Source organism: Ambystoma mexicanum, chromosome 4q, assembly GCF_040938575.1.
Source record: "Ambystoma mexicanum isolate Mex_15411 chromosome 4q, UKY_AmexF1_1, whole genome shotgun sequence".
Taxonomy (NCBI): Eukaryota; Metazoa; Chordata; class Amphibia; order Caudata; family Ambystomatidae; genus Ambystoma; species Ambystoma mexicanum.
The window spans coordinates 976,266,353-976,291,381 of record NC_090928.1 but is presented as its reverse complement, the minus strand read 5'-3'; positions in this window follow the sequence as shown (position 1 = coordinate 976,291,381).

Genomic DNA, 25,029 nt, shown 5'->3' with positions numbered 1-25,029 from the left:
GGGGACATGAGTGGGGGCCTGCTGGCAGCTGCCCTGCACTGCTTGGGGTGTGGGGGTGCAAGGGGACATGAGTGGGGGCCTGCTGGCAGGTGCCCTGCACTGTTTGGGGGTGGGGGTGCTGGGGAACATGAGTGTGTGCCTGCTGGCAGGTGCCCTGCACTGCTGGGGGGGTGGGGGTGGAAGGGGGTAATGCGTTGGTGATCACTAGTGCAAGGTGACATGTGGCTTGGCTGGGGGGCATGCCCATGGTGGATGGGTTGCCTGTGGGACATGACCAGGGGTGCAGGGTAGTCCCCTGTGGTGTGGTCCGCCTGTAGGGGTCGTGGAGGGTGTAGAGGGAACACCTGGGAGGTCCCACACTGCCAATTCACGTGTAGGACTCCCCTGCACCCCCAAAATACACGTACCCCACTCGCACAGGGCCTATCGCGTGTGAAACTTGCCCACACCCCAGAAATACACGTACCCTGCTGAAATCGCGTGTGGAACTTCCCGCGCACTCCAGTAATACACGTACCCTGCTGAAATTGCGTGTTAAACTTTCCCGCACCCCAGAAATACACGTACCCTGCTGAAATCATGTGTGGAACTTCCCGCGCACCCCTGTAATACACGTACCCTGCTGTAATTGCGTGTTAAACTTCCCCGCACCTCAGAAATACACGTACCCTGCTGAAATCGCATGTGGAACTTCCCGCGCACCCCAGTAATACACGTACCCTGCTGAAATCATGTGTTAAACTTCCCCGCACCCCAGAAATACAAGTACCCTGCTGGAATCGCGTGTGAAACTTCCCGTGCACCCCTGTAATACACGTACCCTGCTGTAATCGCGTGTTAAACTTCCCCCAACCCAGAAATACACGTACCCTGCTGTAATCGCGTGTGGAACTTCCCGCGCACCCCAGTAATACACGTACCCTGCTGAAATCGCGTGTTAAACTTCCCCGCACCCCAGAAATACACGTACCCTGCTGAAATCGCGTGTGGAACTTCCCGCGCACCCCAGTAATTCACGTACCCTGCTGAAATTGTGTGTTAAACTTCCCCGCACCCCAGAAATACACGTACCCTGCTGAAATCACGTATGGAACTTCCCGCGCATCCCTGTAATACATGTACCCTGCTGTAATCGCGTGTTGAACTTCCCCGCACTCCAGAAATACACGTACCCTGCTGAAATCGCGTGTGGAACTTCCCACGCACCCCAGTAATACACGTACCCTGCTGAAATCACGTGTTAAACTTCCCCGCACCCCAGAAATACACATACCCTGCTGAAATTGCGTGTGAAACTTCCCGCGCACCCCTGTAATACACATACCCTGCTGTAATCGCGTGTTTAACTTCCCCGCACCCCAGAAATACACATACCCTGCTGAAATCGCATGTGGAACTTCCCGCGCACCCCGGTAATACACGTACCCTGCTGAAATCGAGTGTTAAACTTCCCCGCACCCCAGAAATACACATACCCTGCTGAGAATGTGTGTGGAACTTCCCGCGCACCCCTGTAATACACGTACCCTGCTGTAATCGCGTGTTAAACTTCCCCGCACCCCAGAAATACACGTACCCTGCAGAAATCGCATGTGGCACTTCCTGCGCACCCCAGTAATACACTTTCCCCGCTCGGCGTTTGCTGTTTGGCAGTCCTGTGTACTGGTCCAGGGTTAGCACAGCCCTTTGCGCTGAATTGGGAATTTTGATGCTTTTTCCTTGCGCGAGGCCGTTCTTGGGGGCGTAACCGGTGCTGCTGCAGGGTCGCTGCGCCACTCTGCGCCACGGCTGGTTTTGGAGACTAAAATCCATGAATACGCTGTGCGCGGATATCGATTTTAGCGCACGCGGCTGGCGCAGACATTCGCACGCGCACACTGTGCGCCAGCCGCGTGCGCCACTTTTGTGCGAAATTCTATGAATTACCCTCTAAGTCTTTGTACACCTCTATCTAGCATGGATTTGCTATAGACACCATTGATTATGCTGTTCGGGAACATTCAGCTTCATACGGTTTATAGTCATAAAATCGAATACAATAATGAAGAAAGTCAAAAAATCGAAAAAATTATGTGGGAAAAAAAAAGTCGAATTTCTTTTTTATTATGCTTTTAATTCGAAATGGGGGGGTTCGCCATCAAACTCCATTTTTTTTTTGACCTTTTGTTACATGCGGAACCCAAAAAAAATATCTAAATAAAAAAAGAAAACATTCGACTTTTTTTTTCGACATTGTTTTTTCTATTTTTTGTAATTCGACATTATTTATTCGATTTTATGACTGCACACTGCTTCATACAGTACACACATTGATATGCTAAAGGCCTTTTTGAAATTCACACTGGACCACAATCAGTTTCTGTTTGATAAACAGTACTACATACAAACAAAGGGGGTTGCCATAGGAGTGAAATATGCGCCTTCTTTGGCCAACCTATTCATAGGTTTCTATGAAAACACTTACTTTCATAGACCACATGACTATGTCAGAGAGCATGTTCTATGGAAACGTTAAATAGACAGTCTGGGTGCCGTTGACGTTAACCCCTTACCGCCGCATTACAAGGTCCCTTAGCGGCTCCCGCTAAGGGACCAAGGAGCTAATAACTCTATGGGGGCTCGAATGGGAATGGGGAATGGTTTTCAGAATGGGGATTTACCGGGTCCTCCAAGGTTGGAATGACCCGGTAAGTACCCATTCCGAGAACCCGGACCCGGTATGCGGTAAGGGGCTAGCCATGGTGCTAATAGCTAATAGCACCATGGCTACCTCCAACCTCGTAATGATGCCCAGTATGTCCTTGTCATTTGGAATGGTTTGATCAAGCAATTTCAATTGTTTCTGCTGTATCTCAATAACAAATCTTTTGGCATAGAGTTTACTGGTAATATGGATCCCAATGTTATGATTTCCTTGATCTCAAGATTTACATTGACAATAATATGTTAAACACAAGAACATACAGAAAAACAACCGAAGTCAATTCCTCACTTTATGGCACTAGTTGTCATAAGAAAAGTGTCAACACCCTGTGAAAATCTGTTGGACATAACGCTTCATGCTGATCTTAGCACTTATTCATCTTCAACGTGATACATCTGACATTTTCTTTTTTTTTTTTGCCAATCCTCACTATTGAGAATAGGGATGTAATGTAGAAACCTCAGTGAATATTATTAGGAGCATTGCAGTCAACCACTATATCCAATGGGAGCATTTGCCCAAATTGAAACGGGTTCCTGTTCGATCGTTAGTATCAATTTTGGCTAACAGTAGGTTATGCTAGCCTTGTTCATATTGATAGTTGTTGTATCATTTATATTCACGAATTATCTTTATTATTCATATTTTCAGACATATCAATTCCGTGACGCACATCTGATATCTTGTCTCTATGCCTTCTGTGTTCAGTGCATATTTGTTCAACAGTTACTATGGTCGTGTTTTTGCGCAGCAGCAAGCATACCTACACCCACACTGAGGCGCATGCAGGCTCCCTTTTAGACAAATGGGTTCGCATTATCAACGTGAATCTTTCATCACGTGACCGTTTAACGTTAATGTCACCTGACTCCATTACTCCTCAGTGGAACGATTCAGGCTGCTACGTATCATTTCGGACATGCCAGATTGAGGCACCATGATGGGTTTCTAACTCATTTATGCAATTTACTGTTAAGCTCTATAACGTGTTATTCTATTCATTCCTGGGGCGCTGTATATTTAAAGTGACGCCCCTTCAACACACGATATCAAGACTAAACACACTTCGTGTTTCTCATTCCTCAGCCGTGGCAATTTGGCATTTAATCCTTAAGAATATTATGTTTGTCACTAATCGGATTGACGAATAACGTCTTATGGAAACTGTCTTACATACTGAAGAACATTGTGCTCGGGTTTCTCACAAAACTCTTGAATGACGGTAATTGTAGTTTCTTTTCGCATACCATTTTTTATGCATAGCTCTCAACCATTTGTGTTGCAAAGGCGGGTGAAAACACCCGATTTTATTTTTGGCGGGTGAGAGGCCCATTGAAACGAATGGGCGTGCTGGAGGCTTGGCGGGTGAGGCAGCTGTTTACAAGGCGGGTGACACCCACCAAAAGCGTGTGAGTTGAGAGCTATGTTTATGTGCACAGGGGTTATGCATGCTCCACACGTGTGGGGTCGATATTTCACAATTAGATCAATTTCTTCCTCAACAGAATAATATATCACACTCACCTCGCAGCATGCCTATTTGGAATTTCATCTTTTTTTTACTTCCTTTTTTGGTGAAGTGCAGTCATGGACACGTGGTGTCACAACACTTTCTTCGTAGTTTCTAGTAATCTAATATTTATTCAAACTTTTTTTTATCAAGCAAGACAACCGTGTGCTAATGTATTCCCTTATCAAACTTCTTTCCAGTTTCTTCAACATTCTATTTGCATCGCTTTTTCTATCATACCGATTCGATCAGGCCAATCAAGCCAGGAATTTATTCAGAAGGTTCGGGTAAGCACAACTTACTCTGGAGGAATTTTTGCCTTTTATTCAATTTGAAATGACACACAATGCTACGTATAACATTCTTTTTATTTTTTAATTTTTATATTTTATGTAACATTAGTTTAGTACAAAAAAAAGACAAACTTTACGTTACAGTCCATGAAAATAAAACATCATTGTTCCCTCCTAATTAATTTTTTGTCATTAGTGCATCCATAAAATTAATTAAGGCACAAGTAATAGGGGTGTTAATGCCAGAGATCAAATAACTCCACCACTCCTCCATGTTGTCGTTTTGCGGAGCAAAATGTAAAAGGTGCAACGACCGATGAGAAGAGATCATAACACATTCAATTATCAGATGTTTGACTGTTTCCACTGATTGTATACAACATAGACATTTGTTATCCGTGGTAAGAGGATCCCTTTTCAACATTTGCATCTCTTTTGTCTTATATAGATGTAACGCTCACCTGGTATCCACGGGGACATCACTCAGCCTGTTCTGACCTCTTATGACCTCAAACCCTTCCCTGGAGTCTACTCGACTGGAGACTGGGCCTGAAACACAGGATTGGTAGAGTTTAACTCCCTATTGTCTCTGTGTGCTTGAACCCCTTCTTCCCCGGGGTCCAACCCTTCCCTTTGATCCACAGCTCACCTTGTTTTCTTGGAAAGTGTGCTCTCTGTCCTGCTTTCAGCGCAGGGGCGCGTTGATTGATGCTGGCTTGTTGCTGCCTAGTTACTTCACTGGCAAGAGTCTGACAGGTAAGTATAATGAGTCTTTTGAACAGTTCTCTAATTTCGTTCCTTTCCTTCCTTAGATGATGGCCGGCGTCCGGGGATGGCGACGTGCTGCTGAGATGAGTAGCACTGAAGGTGAGTGAGAGCGGGATGCGCGATGCAACCCTTTCATATTTGTATTGAACTGAGTTCTTTTTCTGTGTCTTTTAGGTGCCGCGACGTTTTCAGCGTGGATGCCGGTTATGAAGAAGAAATGCAGTGAGTAAGCGCGGTATGCGGCGCCCGTTGATGTTTCCACGCTAACCTGGAGTGTCTTTTCCCTCTTGCAGATGGATGAGAAGTTCCGGAGACAGAGTTCCCCCAGAGCGGCTGGGATTCAGGTAAGCGTTTGAAGCTCGTACAGTCTTTAAAAATAAGCAAAAATGTGCTCAATTCTTACTAATGCCTTTTTTCTGCTCTTTTCCCTTTTCCTTAGGAAGCAGCGTGCCGGGATGGGAATGACACCGCCGAAGATGCCCGCAGAACAGAAGGAGCGATGAATGATGGGCAGAAGCGCCGCAAGGTAAGGCTGTTCCTAATGGTGTTCTTGTTCTTGCAGGAGCTGAGTGCAGAAGAAAGATGCAGGCCTACTGGAGACCGATCCGAACACAGTGAGTGTCATGCTGCAGGTGCAAAAAACACAAAGCATGTTTCTCAGCCTGGGCGTGGCTTAAATAGTCTCTGGGTATCCCAGGTGTCTCTGGGCTGAACCACACCCAAAAGACTAGACTGCACATGCAGTTCTGGGAACCTAAATATGTGGGGGCATCCATCTTGTCCCCATCAATGCACTACAAGTCCAATCCCCAATGTTATCCTATGGGGGTGAGTGAGTCTGGTGCCACAAGCGCCAAGTCTGACTCCAAGTGGGTCTTGACGGCCATGTAGGTGATCGTGGCCTGGCTCCAGCCTGACATCTTGGAGGGCTGGGGACATGAGGGGCAGGAATCATGACAATAGATTAAGGCGTAGCCTCATGAACTTATCACGATGATAGCGTGAAGGAAATTTAGTTAATCATCATTCAAGATCCAGTTCCATTGACGCAATTTTATTTTTGCAATTTGTGGTGTTTTCAGTACAGTCTAATGTCACACCAGCCGTGTCTATTATGTGTAACAATTTGGCTTTGCATTTGTTCAGTAGCTCAGCAGATGGATGTTTGCATTTTACGTTTAGTATTTCATATGGTATCTCACCACGTGTAAGTCGAATTTTACGGAAAGCAGAAATCGCTTTCCACAAGACGGTGCCATATAGAGATACAATACATAATTCATAACAAATGACTGTTATTGAGATATTTTGTGGGAGTTTCAGCACCTTATGCCAGAATTTCCCTTCTAACTTGGACCAAATGTCATATGAGATGTTCCATCCTGCTTCACTGCCAAATGATATTGCAGGTATGACTTTTTGAAGGTAGAAAGTCAAAACTGGTTTGAGAGTGAATTTACCATGGGCCGTGTGCAATTTTACCCCTTGTAAGGCAAACATCTGCATACGAGCAGATAAATCTTGCGTCCACTCCCACTCTCGTACTGAGGTGTTGAACAGCACTCCCAAATAGCGTATGCTATTTGTAGACTCAAGTGATTTATTATTTAATCGCCAGACAAATTTGTTATTTTGCTTGTTGCTTTTTGGACCCAAGGACATTATCTTTGATTTCTTTATGTTATTTAGTAGGTTGTTAGACAGGCAATATCCTTGTAAGGCAGTAAGCAATCTCTGAAGCCCAATTTGGGTTGTGTCGAAAAGCAAAATATCATCTGCATAGACAACCCAACTTAGTTGCTGACCGTTCATTGTTGGAGGGAAGGTCCTTGGCTGCTTCAAGGCAACTGGCAGATCGGAGATGAACAGTTTAAACAGTAAAGCTTCAAGCGGGCAGCCCTGCTTGACCCCTCTCCTAGTCTGAATTTCTTCGGATAGATCTTGTGCGTTTAAACGCACGCGGATTGAGGTGTTAGTATCTAAGGCTATCAATGGATGCAGCAGTTCACTGGGAGAGGACCAGGCTTGCAATTTGGACCGCAGTAGATGCCGATTTATACTGTCAAAAGCCTGTCTCAAATCTATAAAGGCGATGAAGAGCTTTTTTTCCTGTTTCAATGCTTCCAGTTTTATTATATTCAGAAGGAACACATTTAGCTCAACTCCAACACCTTTAGTGAAGCCAGTTTGGCGTACGTCTACCACTGCTGCTTCTTCTGCCCAACTCGACAGTCGTCTCTGAAGAAATGATGCAAAGACCTTTTCTATCGTATCAAGGAGGGCAATTGGCCGATAGTTGGACGGATCGTCCCGATTGCCCTTCTTAAATATTGGCACAACAACTGTGCTCCTCCAAGAGTCGGGCAAAGCCTTCGTTGTAGCAATTCTTTGGAAAAGGCCCGCAATAAACCCTGCCCATAGGGAGCAGTTAGATTTAAGCATTACATTTGAAATCCCGTCTGGGCCAGCTGCTCTTGAGTTCTTTGATTTGTGAATAGCCCGTTCGATATCCTCATATGATTCGACGACATTCCAACTCGCTGTTGTTATAGTTGGCGGCGATACATTAAAGCATTTCTTGTTGTCAAATACTGTAGTAAAATATTCAACCCATTTTGCGGCGTTCACTACATTTGACATTGCATAGGCATGTTTTACAGAACCTGTGTTGATGATTTCCCAAATATGTCTGCTGTCGTTTTGTGTAATGAGTTGTAGCATCCTTTCGGCTTTTTCTTGTTATAACATTCACATTAGGGGTTTCTCATGTTTCGGTATCGCAGAATATTTTGTGTGATTATCTATATATATAAAATTCTAATGTTAATTCACTGACCCTGCTGCCGGCTCCTCCTTCTCCTCCTCCTCCTCCTTCGATGCCTCCAAATGGGGATTACCAGGATATGCTGATATCCTACGTTAAAGGGACCTTGCCGTGCTGGTGGTTGCTGCTTTGCTCACACTGGACCAGGCCGGTTCTTATCTCCAGTGTAACATTCAGGGATAAAAAGTACACTGTTTGGTTGATACCTTTCTCCGCCGCTGTACACTAAGGGCAGCAGATTTTCTTCATGTCAATGTCCCTGATCAAATTATCAATGATGTTAGATGTGCTATGCAACCCTTTCATATTTGTATTGAACTGAGTTCTTTTTCTGTGTCTTTTAGGTGCCGCGACGTTTTCAGCGTGGATGCCGGTTATGAAGAAGAAATGCAGTGAGTAAGCGCGGTATGCGCCGCCCCTAGATGTTTCCACGCTAACCTGGAGTGTCTTTTCCCTCTTGCAGATGGATGAGAAGTTCCAGAGACAGAGTTCACCAGACCGGCTGGGATTCAGGTAAGCGTTTGAAGCTCGTACAGTCTTTAAAAATAAGCGAAGATTTGCTCAATGCTTACTAATGCCTTTTTTCTGTTCGTTTCCCTTTTCCTTAGGAAGCGGCGTGCCGGGATGGGAATGACACCGCCGAAGATGCCCGCAAACAGAAGGAGCGATGAATGATGGGCAGAAGCGCCGCAAGGTAACGCTGTTCCTAATGGTTTGTTTGTTTGTTTATTTGGTATAGCGCAGAACCAAACCTGAAGGGGTAGCTGGGCGCAGACAATACAAGGATACTTGAGAACTTGGTTACAGGAAAAATACAGTTATACAGTTCACATTAGTAACAAAGGTGCATGTACAAGAAAATGCAAAACTACAGTTCAAGCTAGTTAACCAGAAATCAATTCATCTAGTTACAGTCATCTAGGGTCTCTAGAGCTTGTTCTTGTTCTTGCAGGAGCTGAGCGCAGAAGAAAGATGCAGGCCTACTGGAGACCGATCCGAACACGGTGAGTGTCACGCTGCAGGTGCAGAAAACACAAAGCATGTTTCTCAGCCTGGGCGTGGCTTAAATAGTCTCTGGGTATCCCAGGTGTCTCTGGGCTGAACCACACCCAAAAGACTAGACTGCACATGCAGTTCTGGGAACCAAAATATGTGGGGGCATCCATCTTGTCCCCATCAATGCACTACAAGTCCAATCCCCAATGTTATCCTTTGGGGGTGAGTGAGTCTGGTGCCACAAGCGCGCCAAGTTTGACTCCAAGTGGGTCTTGACGGCCATGTAGGTGATCGTGGCCTGGCTCCAGCCTGACATCTTGGAGGGCTGGGGACATGAGGGGCAGGAATCATGACAATAGATTAAGGCGTAGCCTCATGAACTTATCACAATGATAGCGTGAAGGAAATTTAGTTAATCATCATTCAAGATCCAGTTCCATTGACGCAATTTTATTTTTGCAATTTGTGGTGTTTTCAGTACAGAGTCTAATGTCACACCAGCCGCGTCTATTATGTGTAACAATTTGGCTTCGCATTTGTACACTAAGGGCAGCAGACTTTCCTCATGTCAATGTCCCTGATCAAATTATCAATGATGTTAGAAGGTCTAGAACAATGATCCCACAGCCAGTGTCAAACAATTTATCGGTTTCAAGTGGTCCCATTTCTAACCCACATACTTTCCCCCTCAGCCCATGTTCACATGATAACTTGTTGGGTACTGATTTAATTGTGCAAAATGAATTGTATCATTTATTGCTCCATGGAGGGTATTTACCTAGAGGTTCCACAGTCTAAACAGGCTGAATGTTTATTCCTCCTACAACAATCTTCGCTCCCACCAACCCCTTCAGAGTGGACTGTCTCCCTCACCCACGCCCATATAATTGCAACACCTCCTGGACTCATTCCCTGTCTCATTATGGGCGGCAACACCAGTACACGTCAACTTGAATACTGAGGTTCCTTTGCCACGAGTGCCACAGTATAGGATCCCACCCCAAGCAGAAGAAGGTATCAAGGCTGGCAATCAATGACTCCTTTACCAAGGTGTTTTACACTATGCCACAAGCCTGTTCAAATACCCCTATACTCCCTCTGGCCAAAGAAGGGCCAGACAAGTAGTGTTGCACAAATGACTTAAGAGCTCTTAATAAGGCTGTCGTCTCTTCTCATCCAGTTGTGCCAGATCCTATCACTATACTCTGATGACTCCCTCCCGATGCCACCTTCTTTACGTACATGGATCTGCAATGAGCATTCTTTTCTGTCACAATCCACGAAGAGTGACATACCTCCCGTGTTGCACGCATCCTTCAATGCCCTATCCCCAGTGCTTTAAGTGGGGTAAAAAATTGAGGGGGGGCCCTCGTTTGGGGGCGTGGCTTCCATTGCGGGCGTGGCCTAAAAGTGCACAAATCATAGTAAGGTGCGCAAACAAATATATAAATGTATTTGAGCATTTAAATATTTGTTTGCGTACTACTATGGTTTGTGATTTTTCAAGCCTTCTTTTATATACATAGCAATGTTACATATTTCTATGTTTATACAAGGTGGCTTGTAAGTGCACAAACCATAGTAAGTTACGCACATTTGTGTGCTTACCTTACTATGGTTTGTGTACTTTTCAAGCTGCCTTTTAAAAACATAGACATTTGTAACATATGTCTATGTTTATAAAAGACGCTTGAAACGTAGCCATCTTTTATAAAGCGTTGAGGATGAACAAAACCCAAGGTGGCTTTGTCCGTCGACAAAGCTATATAAAAGATGCCTTGAATTGTGTACGATTCAAGCCGTCTGTTATAAACATAGAAATATGTCTACGTTTATGAAAGATGGCTTAAACGTACACAGTTGAAGGCATCTTTTATAAAACCTTGCCAAAGCAGAAAGGCGCCTCGGGCTCAGTGATCTCTGCTTAGAGCAGAGATCACAGAGCCCGAGGTGTCTTTCACCCTCTGCGAACCCGCGGGCTCCGTGATCTAATCTGCATATTTGATCACGGAGCCCGTGGGTTCGCTGAGGGTCAGTGACCTGGCGAGGGAAAACTAAGGGACTCTAGCTTCCTCTGATGGCCCCTCAGATGAGGGGTCATCAGAGAAAGTTACAGTGACTGACGGAAGTGCCAGCCAGTCACAGCAACGCTGTGCCTGGCTGGCACTTCTGTCAGCTTGCCTGACGTTAAAGTGGCGGGTGCATCTCCCGTCGCGGCTGCGGCTGCGGCGGGATAATGCGTCCTGCCATGGCGTGGTGAGGCCGGGGGGCCCGGCAGGGCCCCAGCTCAGCCCCACTTTTTGGAGACTGCCGGGGCCCGGCCCCGGCAGGCCCCGGCCCACTTAAAGCACTGCCTATCCCTGACACCAGGAGACAGTGCTGCTCCTTTTTGGGAATAAGCAATTGTTGCCGCCCTTGGATTCTTGATTATGCCTCCAGGGTTGTGCCAATGCAAAAAATGCTTTTAGATGCATTGTCTGATAAAGGGCCTCATCACGAGTCTGGCGGTAACCCTTAAATGCGGCGGTAGCACTATTACGGCTGCATGTAAGGGTCCGCCAGATCATGGCTTTGACGGATTTACACCCAGCTCCGAGCTGGGAGGAAATCTGTGGCAAATTTTCCAATTTTCAGTGCGTTTACCGCCGGCGGGAAATCCGCCGGTGGTAATAGCGTGAAATTTCCCCATTGGGCCCAATGGGGAATGAGGAATTCCCGAATGCCCCCAATGGGGAATGGGCAATACCCGTTCCGCCAAACCCGTGATCCGGCGCTAATATCGCCAGGGGGTTTGGCGGTAGGGCTATTAACGGCGGCGCTCGTGATCAGGCCCAAACTAACTGGCCTCTCCATCGCCCCTGCCCTGGCTCTACCGCCTTGGTGGAAAGGGGAATTACCGCCCTATTCCAAGGTTGGCGGGGCGGTAATTCCCCCTTCCACCATTGCCCTTCCCCATTCCCATTTTTGCCCCATAGGGCTCTATGGGAATGGGGAAGGTGCTAATTACGGTACCGCAAATTGCGGTACCGTAATTAGCTCCTTGGTCCCTTTGCGGGTTGGTTTTTTAACGCCTGCAAAAATCAGGCGTTAAATTCCCCAACCCGCAAAGGGACCTCGTAGTAAGGCAGTAAGGATTTACCGGTACCGGTAAACCCTTACCGCCATCCGTGTAATGAGGCCCTATACCTCCTAGCAATCACTCTCCACTGCGAGGCCCCAGATCCTTCACCATGGCTTAGATTGAGGCCTCTTGCTACACCCGGCTCTCATGGCTTGCCCACACCCCGCCTTGGCTCAGCAGGCCACGACCTAATGCTGCCCTCGGGACCCACGAGACACCAGTTCCCCGTACCTTTCCCTAGCTTTGTACAAATACCACCTTATTAGGAGTATTTCGGTGTTTACGCCAAAGTTGCATACTGATCTTGCTACACATTGTACTGTGCCTTTTTCTTCTCAAATGTCTGCTTCTTAGTATTACCAAATGTCTACAAACGTCATGGAAACTTGCCAGGCTATATAAGACATGCTAGGACCTAACAGTGGCAGGGTGAGCTCTCGGACACCTGTCCCTTGTCATTCTGTATTTCTATATTCTGATGTATGTCTTTTTCTAATAATAACTTGGTTTACCTCTCAGCGGTATCCTGACTCTTTATTGCCACTTCAACGATAATTGTAGTTTCTTTTCGCATACTATCTTTTATGTGCACAGAGGTTATGCATTCTCCGCATGTGAGGGGTCGATATTTCACAAATACATCAATCTCTTCTTCAACAGAATAATATATCACACTCACCTCGCGGCATGCCTATTTGGCATTTCATCTCTTTTTCACATCCTTTTTTGGTGAAGTGCAGTCAAGGACACGTGGTGTCACAACACTTTCTCTGTAGATTCTAGTAATCTAATATTCTCACGTTTTTTTATCAAGTAAGACAACCGCGTGCTAATGGATTCCCTTATCAAACTTCTTTCCAGTTTCTTCAACGTTCTATTTGCATCACTTTTTCTATCATACCGATTCGATCAGGCCAATCAAACCAGGAATTTATTTGGAAGGTTCGGGTAAGCACAACTTACTCTGGAGGAATTTTTTGCCTTTTATTCAATTTGACACGACACGCAATGCTACATATAAAATTCACATTAGCGGTTTCTCATGTTTCTGTATCAATATTTTACGCGATTATCTATATGTATCGAATTCCATTGGACTGCACTGAACATTTAGTAATGTTTTCAATCTCTTGGAGCTTTAACAACTTAACCTTGGTCACCTTTTTCACATTAGAGTGCATATAGTCCATTTTGTAAACAGGATGTCACAGTGTCTTATTGCTGTTTGATTAGATCTATAAGACTCAAGATGTGACAGTGTCTTATTGCTGTTTGATTAGATCTATAAGACTCCAGTTCATGATATGATTGGAATCGTTTTGTTTTTTTCCTTTTTTCCTTTTTCTTCTATGGTTTCTACTTGGCAATTTGGACCTGTGTTTCTTTCTGTTGGTTTGCTATCATTCTGTTTAATCTTTAACCTCCATGTTCTGTGGAAAATCACTGACAAATTATGGTGGGTGTGTTTAACCTATCGGGTAATGTTGATGTAATACGAATGACATTTGATATTTTCACAAAATTATGTTGAACTGTTCCTGATTTATTTGAACTTAACTTTTAAGAATTTGGTTTGTGCCTTGAGAAAGACCTACTTGGTCGAAACACGTGTCAACACATTTATGCGATTTACTGCCGTGGCTCCTTGGCATTTAATCCTTAAGAATATTATGTTTGTAGCTCATCGGATTGACGAATAGCGTCTTATGGAAACTGTCTTACACACTGAAGAACATTGTGCTTGGGTTTCTCACAAAACTCTTGAATGAGGTTTCTTCAGCATTCTTTTTGCATCGCTTTTTCTATCATAGTGATTCGATCAGGCCAATCAAGCCAGGAATTTATTCGGGAGGTTCGGAATTTGGTTTGTGCCTTGAGAAAGACCTACTTGGTCAAAACACGTGTCAGCACCAGTGCTCAATCTGTTCAATTCACTAACATCATCATTAAACCACTTTTTGTATCAGATATTACTTTCCAATCCTGGATCTTCATTGCCATTTTTCAGCACATGTTTGGTGATCTGCTTTCTTTTTCTCTATATTCAGAACTATAGTCCAGGAGAATGACTCCCTTCTCCTGTTGTATGGGTTCTCCCCAAGTTCAGTTAAAAATGGAATTTGTAAATATCATTTTGCTACCACCCTCATCAGGTTATACAGTTCAGATACTGGATTCTTATAGGTCTTAATATGTTCCTTCACTTGCTTTCTCCTCTTTCTCTTTCGTTGTTCTTCTCCCTTACTTATCTCTTTTCTGTCATAGAATGTGTCAACACTTTTCTCTTTGCTTTCATAAAAGTTCTTCCAGTCTCTTATTATTGATTTTTCATCCTGTTCAACACAATCTGTAGAGTCCCAATATTCTTTCTCAAATTCCTCTAGACTGGTATTAGTCTTAGAGTAATTATTATCACTTTCTCTTCATATTTTCAATATTTCCTTTTGACTGGGACGAGTATGAATGTTCCAGTAATGATTCTCACTTTCTATCTGTATTTTTAATAATTCCTTTTGACTGGGATGAGTATGAGCATTTCAGTAATGGTCTTCAGCAGTGGTATCGGCATTGTTTATGGACCCACAGGTCCACTGTGTCTCCTCTGCGGTCACGCCACCACTTTTCTTCCCTTCGACGTCAGGAGGCCCCTCGGTACGCTCTCGCTTCACTTCAGCATTTTTTATCTCTTCCTCTTCCCAACACTTTGCTTTGATGACTTGCTTCGGTTCCTTTTCTACTCGGTACGCTCTCTCCTCACTTCAGCATTCAGAGTCTCTTCCTATTCCCAAAGCCTCACTTTAGTGGGTTTGCCGGATTCTCCTCCTCACATCGGACGCTGCACGTCTAGGGCTCTCTCAGCGTGGCTGCGCCAGCTAATTTGAAACTCACATTCACTCTCTGTTCCCAGGGCCAGCCTTCCTGTTTTATGATGTACTCATGGAGCTTCGCAGGTTTATCGTACAAGTCCTTCTTTCCTTTCGGATTTCACATTCAATATGATTTGAATGATCTTTGTCCCAGTTTATGTTAAGCTTTTTCTCCTAGATGTTAATGGCTCACTTGGTTGACAATAACACATTTTAATTTGTTCTTCATATCTTCCTTCTTGGTATCTTATTGAAGAGGATGTAGTGATTTTTTACTTAGGAAGTTCCTCAGTGGAACAGGAGTCGTAGTCCACAAAGAGGAGTCTCTCCTGGTGAATTCCTGCTTGCCGCTACCCTTAGGGACGGTGTCGCGTAGCGGGCTCACCTCCCTATCCTCATAAGGAAAGGCTCCCCCTTGGGGAGAGTGACAGAATCCTGTGATTCATCACACAGTGCACTTGGTGAATTAGGAAACCTTTCTCCCTGATTTATGCACAATTTTCGTGGAGCGGACTGTGCACACGCAGAACGTTGCTGTTTCTTGTTCGTGCTGTGGCTCCTGTTCACTGCGCTGCTCATTGTGGTTCCCCAGGTCGCGTAGCGGTCTCTCTTCTGAACATTGTCGGTTGTGATGTAGAGGCTCCCGTTCACTCCGGATAACTTTGGATGGCAATGGTGCTTTCTTTCGCAGGAAATTCTGGGAAAAGTATTTATTTTTAAACAATAGAGGGACTGGCCAGCATTTTGCAAGAAATGTGATATTCAGTGGCACTGTATGCAAGTAAACTGACACCACAAGAAGGGAGAGGGATTGGGGCCCTCCTAACTGCCACCTTTGGATAGGGCTGGCTCTGGCTTCCATCCTGGTAGGCCTTCCACTCCAAGCTCAGAATGATCACCATCCCTCGTGATAAGGTCAAATAGTCCACGGCGACGGTTAGGACTTGATGATTGTCTCAGTCGTGTCGCCTGCTCCCGAGCCTTCCCTGAAGTAGCTGGGCAGTCAGTGCTGCAGGGTAGAGTAGGTGAGAGGGATAGTTTGTAGTATTGGGGAGATTAGGTATAGTTAGCAGGCACATTGTTATAAAATATATATTCTTGTTATAGCCGGGGCTACCGTAGATAAGGTACCCCCACTTACTGTACTTGGCTCTGGTCCCAGCGTTGTCTGTGGTCCGGGCAGTGTTTTCTTGCACGGCATTTTGTTCCGGCGTATTTCCCATTTTGCTGTAGGGTGTGGGGTTCTATAAAAAAAAAACAAAAAAAAAACGTGCCGTTGAACGCAGGTCCGGGAGGGAGAGCGGGGAGGATATTGGGCATCTAGTGTGGTGCTTCTTTCCATTGGAGTTGTAGGGGGTATTTTAATTAGGGAGCGCCGGGTCCCGTGTTGTTTGCAGCTGTGAGGGGAAAGATACGTGCGGTAGCCGTCGCATGTCAGAGGGGGCAGTGTGCTCACCTTAAAGGGACAGTTCTGTTATTATTTGGTGCGGTGGTGCTTACACGCAGCCAGGGGGCAGTGTGACACGGGCACATCTTGGGCCCATTTATAGTTGGGCTGCTGGTTTTTTGTGGGTTTTGCTTTTCCCGTGGCACGTTATTGCCTGGGCAGGGGGTTTCAGGGGCCAGGGCAGTATTATAGAGGGTATATAGAGGTAGATAAATAAAAAATAAAAAAAAAAAACAATAAAAAAAAAAAAAATTGTTAAATTGATTAATAATTTTGTAATTTGCATTGGGTATTTGATATTAAAGGTTGGGTTTCGCTAGTGCTTTTTTAACTCGTTTCTGAGTTAGTAGTTGGTCAGTTGGGGTTTAGGTCCACGGGTAGTTTGGCTCGGGGGCTTAGGTTCGCTAGATTAATTTTCAAGGGGCATATATACTGTAGTGCACTCAGATTAGTAGTGCACAATGGTGGGCCAGGGAGCCAGCAAGAAGGGGCTGGTTGATGCTAAGGCTCTGAGGGAGGCCTTAGAAATAATTAGTAGGGCATCCAAGGCCCAGTTGGAGGGGGCACTGGGGGAGGTCACTGGGGGAGAGGTCACAGGTGAGGGGGAGATAAGTGGGGGTAGGCCGCAGCATAGAGCAGTGGCAGATGGGGCTCTCGCGGCAGTGATGGCTTGCACCCCTGCGGCGGGGAAAGGGGAGGTGTGGGAATCCAGGGGTAGGAAGTTGAGGAGGGAGATAGACAGGAGGGCGTCCGGGGGAGAAATTATTTTGGGTGGTCAGCCATTGAGGGAGGGAGTGAGTAATAGCCCTAGGGAAGATAGGAGTGCTCAGATGGAGGTGGCTCAAGGGAACAAGAGTGAGGGGGTGCAGAGGGGGGTGTCAGGGCAGAGGGGAAGAGGGGGTAAATATCTGCAGAAGAGTGCAGGTGGGAGAAGGAGGGAGAGGTCCCCAACAATTGAGGAGGTTAGAGTGGGGCGCGGAACGGCCCCCCCGGGTAGGAGGAGTGAGGGCGGAGGGCGCTGCGCAGCCCCCGCTGGTCAGGTGGAGGTAGAGGGTTTCAGTACGGCCCCTCCTCGGTCAGCGCAAGGAGAGCCTAGAGGGTGCAGCAAAGCCCCTAGCAATGAGGATTCCAGGGGGGAGGATGGAACGCCTCGCCCGAGAGAAGAGGACCAGGCAGGGGTTTCCACAACCCCGCCGAGAAGACGTCAAAGGAGTGGCGGGGCGGACGCCCCGGGCTCGGAAGAAGATCATCAACTCAACTCGGGCAGGAGCTCGCATTCGCAATGGCATTTAAGGGGTGGTGAAGTGGGATGGGAGGAATATGTGGGGCAATGGGAAGTGGAATATTATGGGGCGGAAAGGGAAAGGGGGGAGGAGAGAAGAAGCTTGAGGTGGGATAGGGAAGGGGAAGTGCAGGGTGGACGGGGAGGAAGGGGTCAGGGGAACTATTGGCTGGGTGAGTGTGCTGACATGTTTTGTCCCCGCAGTAGGAGCCCTCTAAGAAAGGAGAGGAGGAGCATCGGTGTGGACGCCAGATCACAGGCGGCAGGTGTGGAAAGAGGTGAGCGGGAAAGGGAATGGTCATCTGCATGGCAGAGAGGGGTCGCAAGAAGGGGGACAGGGGATGAAGGGTCTGGACTGCAAAGTGTAAGGAAAGAAGTTGGTGTTGGAGCCGCGGGGGTTGAGAGGAGCATTTGCTCAGTGGAGGTCCAAACGGACAAGGTGGTGGAGCCATTGGTGCTCGAAGTGCAAGCCGGAAAAGATAAGGAGTGTGAAGTGAAAAGAAAGGAGAAAAAATTGCCATACATGGGGATAACAAAACCATTGGGGGCGAACTTGATGGCAGCGACCAGGGAGAAGATTCAGGCAGGGGAATTTGTGGATGTCTTTAAATTGCTCCATAGGGAAGTGAGAGCAAACGAGGGGTCTAACGAGGAAGAGAGGGAACTGGCTTCACGCCCAAGGGTCCCGGTGACTATTGAGAATTGGACGTCGGCGTTTATCATTTATGCCAGTGTGTACTGTGAAAAATTCCCGGAGCGTTGCGTGGCCCTGCTTAAATATATGGACGTAATTAGGAAGGCTTTCACGAGTTTTGGGGGTTTTGCCTGGGTACGCTATGATGAGGAATTCAGAGCGAGAATGGCGGAGGACAGTCAGGCGGTCTGGGGGGAGATAGACATGGATCTTTGGCTGCAATGGATGGCTCCAACGAGGCCTGCCCCGACATTGAACACAGCAAGTGGGCTGCCTGTGCCTTACCGGCCCTTTCTTGGTCGCCCCGCCCATGAGGGGGTGTGGGGAGGAGGCAGAGGACAGCCCTCGACAGCATGTTGGGCGTTCAATAAAGAAGGCTGCACGAGGTGGATGTGCAAATTTAAACACGAGTGCAGCAGGTGTGCGGGTCGGCATCCGGTTAGAGATTGTTTTCAGACAGGGGACAGTGGGTCAGGGCGAGGAGCGGGGCAAGGAAGTGGGGGGGAAGGACCGCATGCCAGGTAAATTGGGGTGTGCTGGTAGGTCGGGCTCAGTTTAACGTAAAAGGAGGGGGGCACAAGGTTTGATGAAAGGTTTTTGGGGGCGACTTAAAAGGGGTAGGAGAAGGGAGACGAGGAAGAAGCGTAGGTAGGGGAGGGCCACAGGGGGGATGTAACTGTGGAAATTGTTAAGGGGTGGTGGCCGTCGTTTGGAGGGCATGGACGACGGTGGCGAAGCCCTCACTCTTGCCGCACAACAAGGTGAGTAAGCTTCAGGCTGCATGGACGGAGGTGCGGGAGCGCCTCTGGTGCAGCAAGGGGAAGTGATGAGCTGGGTCTGCATGGACGGGGGTGCACTAGGGCCCCTGGTGCAGCTGTGGGAAAGAAGTGGAGCAACGAAGCAAGGTGCTGGAAGAGGAATTTATGTGGAATGGACTGCATGGACGGGGGCACAGGTTTGGCCCCTGGTGCAGCGGTGGAGAGGAGTAAGGCAGAAAAGGGGCCTGCATGGACGGGGGTGCACTAGGGCCCCTGGTGCAGGTGGGAAACAGGTGGTAATGGACGCAAGGATCTTGAAAATTAGTTATAAGGAAGGGACTGCATGGACGGGGGTGCAGGTTTGGCCCCTGGTGCAGTGGCGAGAGGAGCAATAAAGTAAAGGGCCTGCATGGACGGGGGTGCACGTGGGCCCCCGGTGCAGGGGGGAGCAACGCAGGGCCAATATTAATAAGGTGATGGAAGGTGGGGGGGGCAAGGGGGCGCAGGGGGGTAATAGTTTAGAGGAAAAAGGGGGTCTAAGTGGGTTTAGGTGTATTGTTTAAAGGTTAGGTGAAAGGGGCGAAATATAGGGGGACGGTAGGAGAAGACCTGAGGTGTTTCCGGAGAGGGTTAAGGAGATGGCCAGAAAGGATAGGGTACTGAGGAGGTGTTACTAGTGGTGTGGGAAAGGTTAGGAGGTTGGAACTCATTCATTTAGGAGGGGTGCAGCATCTGAAAGTAGCAGGCTGGGCTATTAAGAGGAGTAGGTGAAAAGGTTGGGACGCTGGGAGTAAGGGAGATACAAAGGGTATGTCAGGGACCGGGGCAAACGGAATGTCTTTATAGAATTTTTCAGTAGGAAGCAGGAGTGTTGCATTTATTAGGATGTTGTTGATTTGTAAGTGATTTTGTAATTTCTTTTTCAGATGCTGCTAGGAGGTCCAGTCAGATGTCAAAAATCTGGTTTTTGGGACATTCTAGGGTTAAGTGGGCGGGGAAAGAAGTTGAGAAAAGGGTTGTTGGCAGGCAACTGGGGTGCAACTATAAAGATGTTGTGGTAAAATGTCCTGGTTTGGGGGGCTGGGATGGGATTAGTTGCTTCCTATGTTGGCTGGGGTGAGGGAAAGCTATGGGCCTCCAGATGGGGGGGGATTAGTCTTGCTGGGGAAAATGATCTGGTAAGGGATACGGGTGTGGCTCTTCTTAGGTTCTGGGCTGGGAGACTGGGTAAAAAGTTTGAGGTAGAAATGTTTGGGGGGGTGGGGCAGAAAGAACTCCTCGGGGAAGGGTTTTTCTGGTGCCGGGGGCATGGCCCCTTTTGATGTGGGGGGAGGGAAGCACAATGGGGGAATGACACGGGAAAGGATGGGGTGGCGCTGTTTGCACAAGCAGGTCACCCCGGGGGAACAGGTATTGAGCCTGGAGGGGCATGGCCCCTGGGAGAAAGCGGGACGCCTGGAAAAGGGGCAAGGAGACGGTAGGATCCAAGGGATCATTAGAGAGGAATTGGGTTATTTAATTATTTAATTGTTGGGGGAAAATGAAAATGAAAATGTTTAATTTATTTAATTGGTTGTTAAAATATTTCTTTAGTTTGTTAGCCCATGGAGCCAGTTAAGCGTTTGATTGTAAGCTTTGGCCTGTCACATTAAAGCGACCTTTTCCACTTTTAAATGAGTCTGGGTTTTTGTGCAGTAAGCCAAAATGGTTGCTTTCTTTTTATATACTGTTTTGTGGCTTTGACTTTGAAGATAATTCTGTTTTAATCAGGCAACCAGTGCAACATTGAGTATTCTGGAAATACTGTATAGATACAGTCCTCTACTTATTTTAGTTATGCTGTTCAATGGAAATGGTATGATGTGTCTTAAAAAAAAAGCAGAGGGGTCTATTCCGCAGTACATTGCAGAATCCACAAAAAGATGTGCATAACAGGGCTTAGTCACAACAGAACAGGTGCCTCTTAGCCTGGGCCCTGTTCTCATGAGACCTAGGCCTAAGGACACGTTTGGATAGTCCCCAGTCTCCGTGTTCTGCAAGTTACAGTGATTTTAAAGTGCCTCAGCACACTTTTATTAATGGTGCCTTTATCCTGGTCTTTATCTTTGCCTCTTGGCCTGTGTCTCTGTCTTTGCTTTGGACTTTGTTTTGCCTTCATCTTTGTAATTTGACCGACGCATCAAGCCCTTTAATAGACCACTATGCACATCAAGGTTTCCTACCGCTGCTGCAGATAGGAATTCTCCCTCCTTCCTGTGTACTTCCAGATGTGTTTTTCTCCCACCACGCACTTGGATTCTTCCACCAGGTTCTAGGCTAGAACCCACACAGCCCCCCCCCCCAATTCTTCCCCTCAGCGATGGGAGCCTTTCATCCAAAGCCCACATTTTTGGCAGGGCTACCAAAGTAGCCTGTACCTTCAATCTGTTTACTGCTACGCTGTGGCTTAAATGGCGTAGCCACTCCTCTTCTGGTCCTCATAGCAACACAGGTTCTGCTCCTTCGATTCCCCTTCTCCCACTCTACTTACAATCACCTCTGTCTGTCTGTCTGTCTGTCTGTCTCTCTCTCTCTGGAACTCTGTCTTAACATCTATTAAGTGAGGCCGGTTGCACATTTTTTTATACAAGGACTGAAAGTGCTTGGAACAATTAGTGATCTGGTTCACGAGTCTTTCCCCATTAGCTTTATAGTGAGTGATTGGCCTTGCCTAAGGGTTCCACCTCCTCCCCATAAGTGTGGCCGCTGTATGCATTTTCCTAATGGTATTGTCTCTTGCTAATAGAGATCGGCCTGGGCCACCACGGCTGAGGGCCACAAGAACCCTGTTTCTCGTGTTGGGATCAGGTGGTGTTATCTGAGTGGCCCTTGGACCTGGCTTCTCTGTGCCCCGGTGATTTCCAGTCCCCACTGATTGCACAGCTGTGCTGGGCATAGGAGTTCACTACATGTGATTTTATTTTTAAATTGTATGTATTTATTTATTTTTAAATCTGCTGTACAATTACTGATTGGCTCCAGGCCTCAGTTCATGGAGGCACTTATGCGCCTGCTGTGCGCTTCTCTACTAAATCCACTGAGCTGGGCTCTGGAACCAAAGATGCACCATTACTCTCCGTACTCATGAAGGATGTTTCTTTCCGTCTGACAAGGGGTCTTCTCACTACTCTTTGCAATCACTGCACTCCTGGATTTCCCAAGCAAGGCCTGGGCACTGGGGAGCTTCATTGATACCTGCTCTCTGTGGCTGTAGGTGGGCACTGAAAGGGTTAAATGATCCAAATCATTTTGGAGCTGATACTTGACATCTTTACAGAGGTGTGTGTCCTAATTCGAGTGCCTCGAACAGAGAAGACTATTACCATGATTCGAGTCAATCACTTTAAGGCTTTCTCATGTCTACTCTGGAAGGCGTTTGGTAACGTGGTCTTCTCGGGGACCGCTACTCACATTAAACATTGCTTTGTGGGGTAGAAAGCCAAGGTATCAAAAGTGGTGTCCTGCTGACATTCAGTCCTATGAACATCCTTTGTTGTCTCCACATATCTGTGTGCAGCTGTGGCACCCCCTGTGCCTCGTGTGAATATTTACATTCGGTGCTTTCAGTGCCAGCTCCTGCTTTTGTCATAAAAGCCCTCCACTTATGCCAGGCTCACTGGCCCTCATTACGAAACTGGAGCTAAACCATGGCGCTATTAGCACCATGGTTGGTGCCGGTATCGTAACAAGTCCGCCAATGTTCAAAGGGGAATAACCACCCCATTCCAAGGTTGGCGGGGCGGTAATTCCCCATTGAACATTGGCCCTTCCCCATTCCCATCTTTGCCCCATAGGGCTCAATGGGACTGGGGAAGGCGCTAAGTACGGTACCGCAAATTGCAGTACCGTACTTAGAACCAAGGTCCCTTTGCGGGTCCCTACTTTAACGGCTGGTCTAGACCAGCGGTTCAGGTCGGGTCCCGCAAAGGGACCTCGTAGTAAGGCGCTAATGGGTTAACGACGCCGCAGCCTTTTACGGCGCCATTAACCCATTAGTGCCAGGGTCGTGATGAGGCCCACTGTGTTTAGTCATTCCATCTCTTTCTGCGGTTCTCTATGCGGCATAGAGCCGTAGCCACTAAGTTAACTCTGCTCTGGCCAAGCTCACAGAGCAGCAACCTTTAGTGTGGGTTGTTTTGAATGACGAGTCTTCCAAAAAGCACCTTCCTCCCACTTTCATTATCTTCTCAACCAGCACTTGTGTGCATTATCTGCTGCCAACTTGCCTTTCCTGATGTGACCAGTTCTGCTTTTGCTCGACTTTGGCTTTGCTCCTACGATACTATAGTACAGGTTTGGGCGGGTGCTAAGTCGGAGCCGGCCCCAGGCATGGGCCTTCTGTGCTGTCGTCAAGGGCCCTGCGGTCATGAGGGTCCAAGCCCATGACATTCTGCATGGCTGGTGTGACTAGGGCCTCGAAAATACAATGTATCCCTCTCTTTGTTTTGCACAGCATTGAGAGTCGACCATGACCGATGGTTCATTTAAGTAACCATTGTTTTGGACAAAAAAGGTGCATTTTTATTCTGAAAACACACACAAAGCACCAGTTAATGAACTAAATCAATGCCTTCACCCATGACAATTAAAGTATGCCACACAGCTATTTAAAATGTCTTCCTAATATTCATATATTCTCATTTGCCACACCAAAAAGCATAGTTTTTGGAAAGTCGAATTTTCCTCTCTTCCTCTATGAAGCATGCCTTTGTCAAAGAATAAAAAACAACCAGGTTAACATTTTACACATTTTTGTTGTGCCTAGAAGTCTTGAAACTATATTTACAAAACCCATAGGCAATTCGTTTTAGCCTTCTGTTGAATTACATTCATTTATTAGTAGTCTTTTATTCAAGATGGGGGAAACTAACTCCAAAATCATAGGGCCTCATTACGACTTTGGAGGCAGCCATGCCCTTAATAAGGGCATGGCTGCCTCCAAAACCGTGTCCGGGTTCCCTGAATGGGGAAATACCGAGCCATTCCAAGTATGGAGGGCACGGTATTTCCTCCTTCAGGGAATCCGGGCCCGGTCCTTCCCCATTCCCATTCGAGCCCCCATAGGGCTCAATGGGAATGGGTGGGGGAGCTAACACCGGGCCAATTACAACCGGCCCGTCGTTAGCTCCCTGGTCCCCTTGCGGGACCCGCTGTGGATGTCTGGTAAAACCAGACGTCCAGAGCGGGTCCTGCGAGGGAACCTCGTAATATTGCGGAATGGGTTTAACGGCGCCAGCACCATTAGCGGCGCGTTAAACCCATTCCACAATAGTTGTAATGAGGCCCATACTCTTTTTGCTTAACATATTTCTTCGAATATATATATATTTGCCTGATAACTCTATTATAATTTGTGTACTTTTCAGGTCACCTTAAGCCAAACATGGTGATGATGAGGGAAAAAGAGAAGAGAGCATGTCAGTCATGATCATCCTCATCATTTGTATAGCGCATTTCACCATTGGTATGGTCCCCGTATGCTGTAGGTTGAACGCCCTCGGGGGATCGGAGTCCAGTTACGGGAAAAATCATCAGAGTAGTTTAGAATGTGTGTATGCGCATTTTGGCCAAAGCAAATTGGGTAGGAGCGGACAGGTCCCTACTAGCTACCCTTGATCATCAGCTAGGTATGTGGGAAGAGAGATTGCTGACCTAGAGAGTGGGGAGCTTGTTTCCCTGGACCTGGCCCTGTACTGATTTTCAAGGCACAAGTCGAGGGTACACGT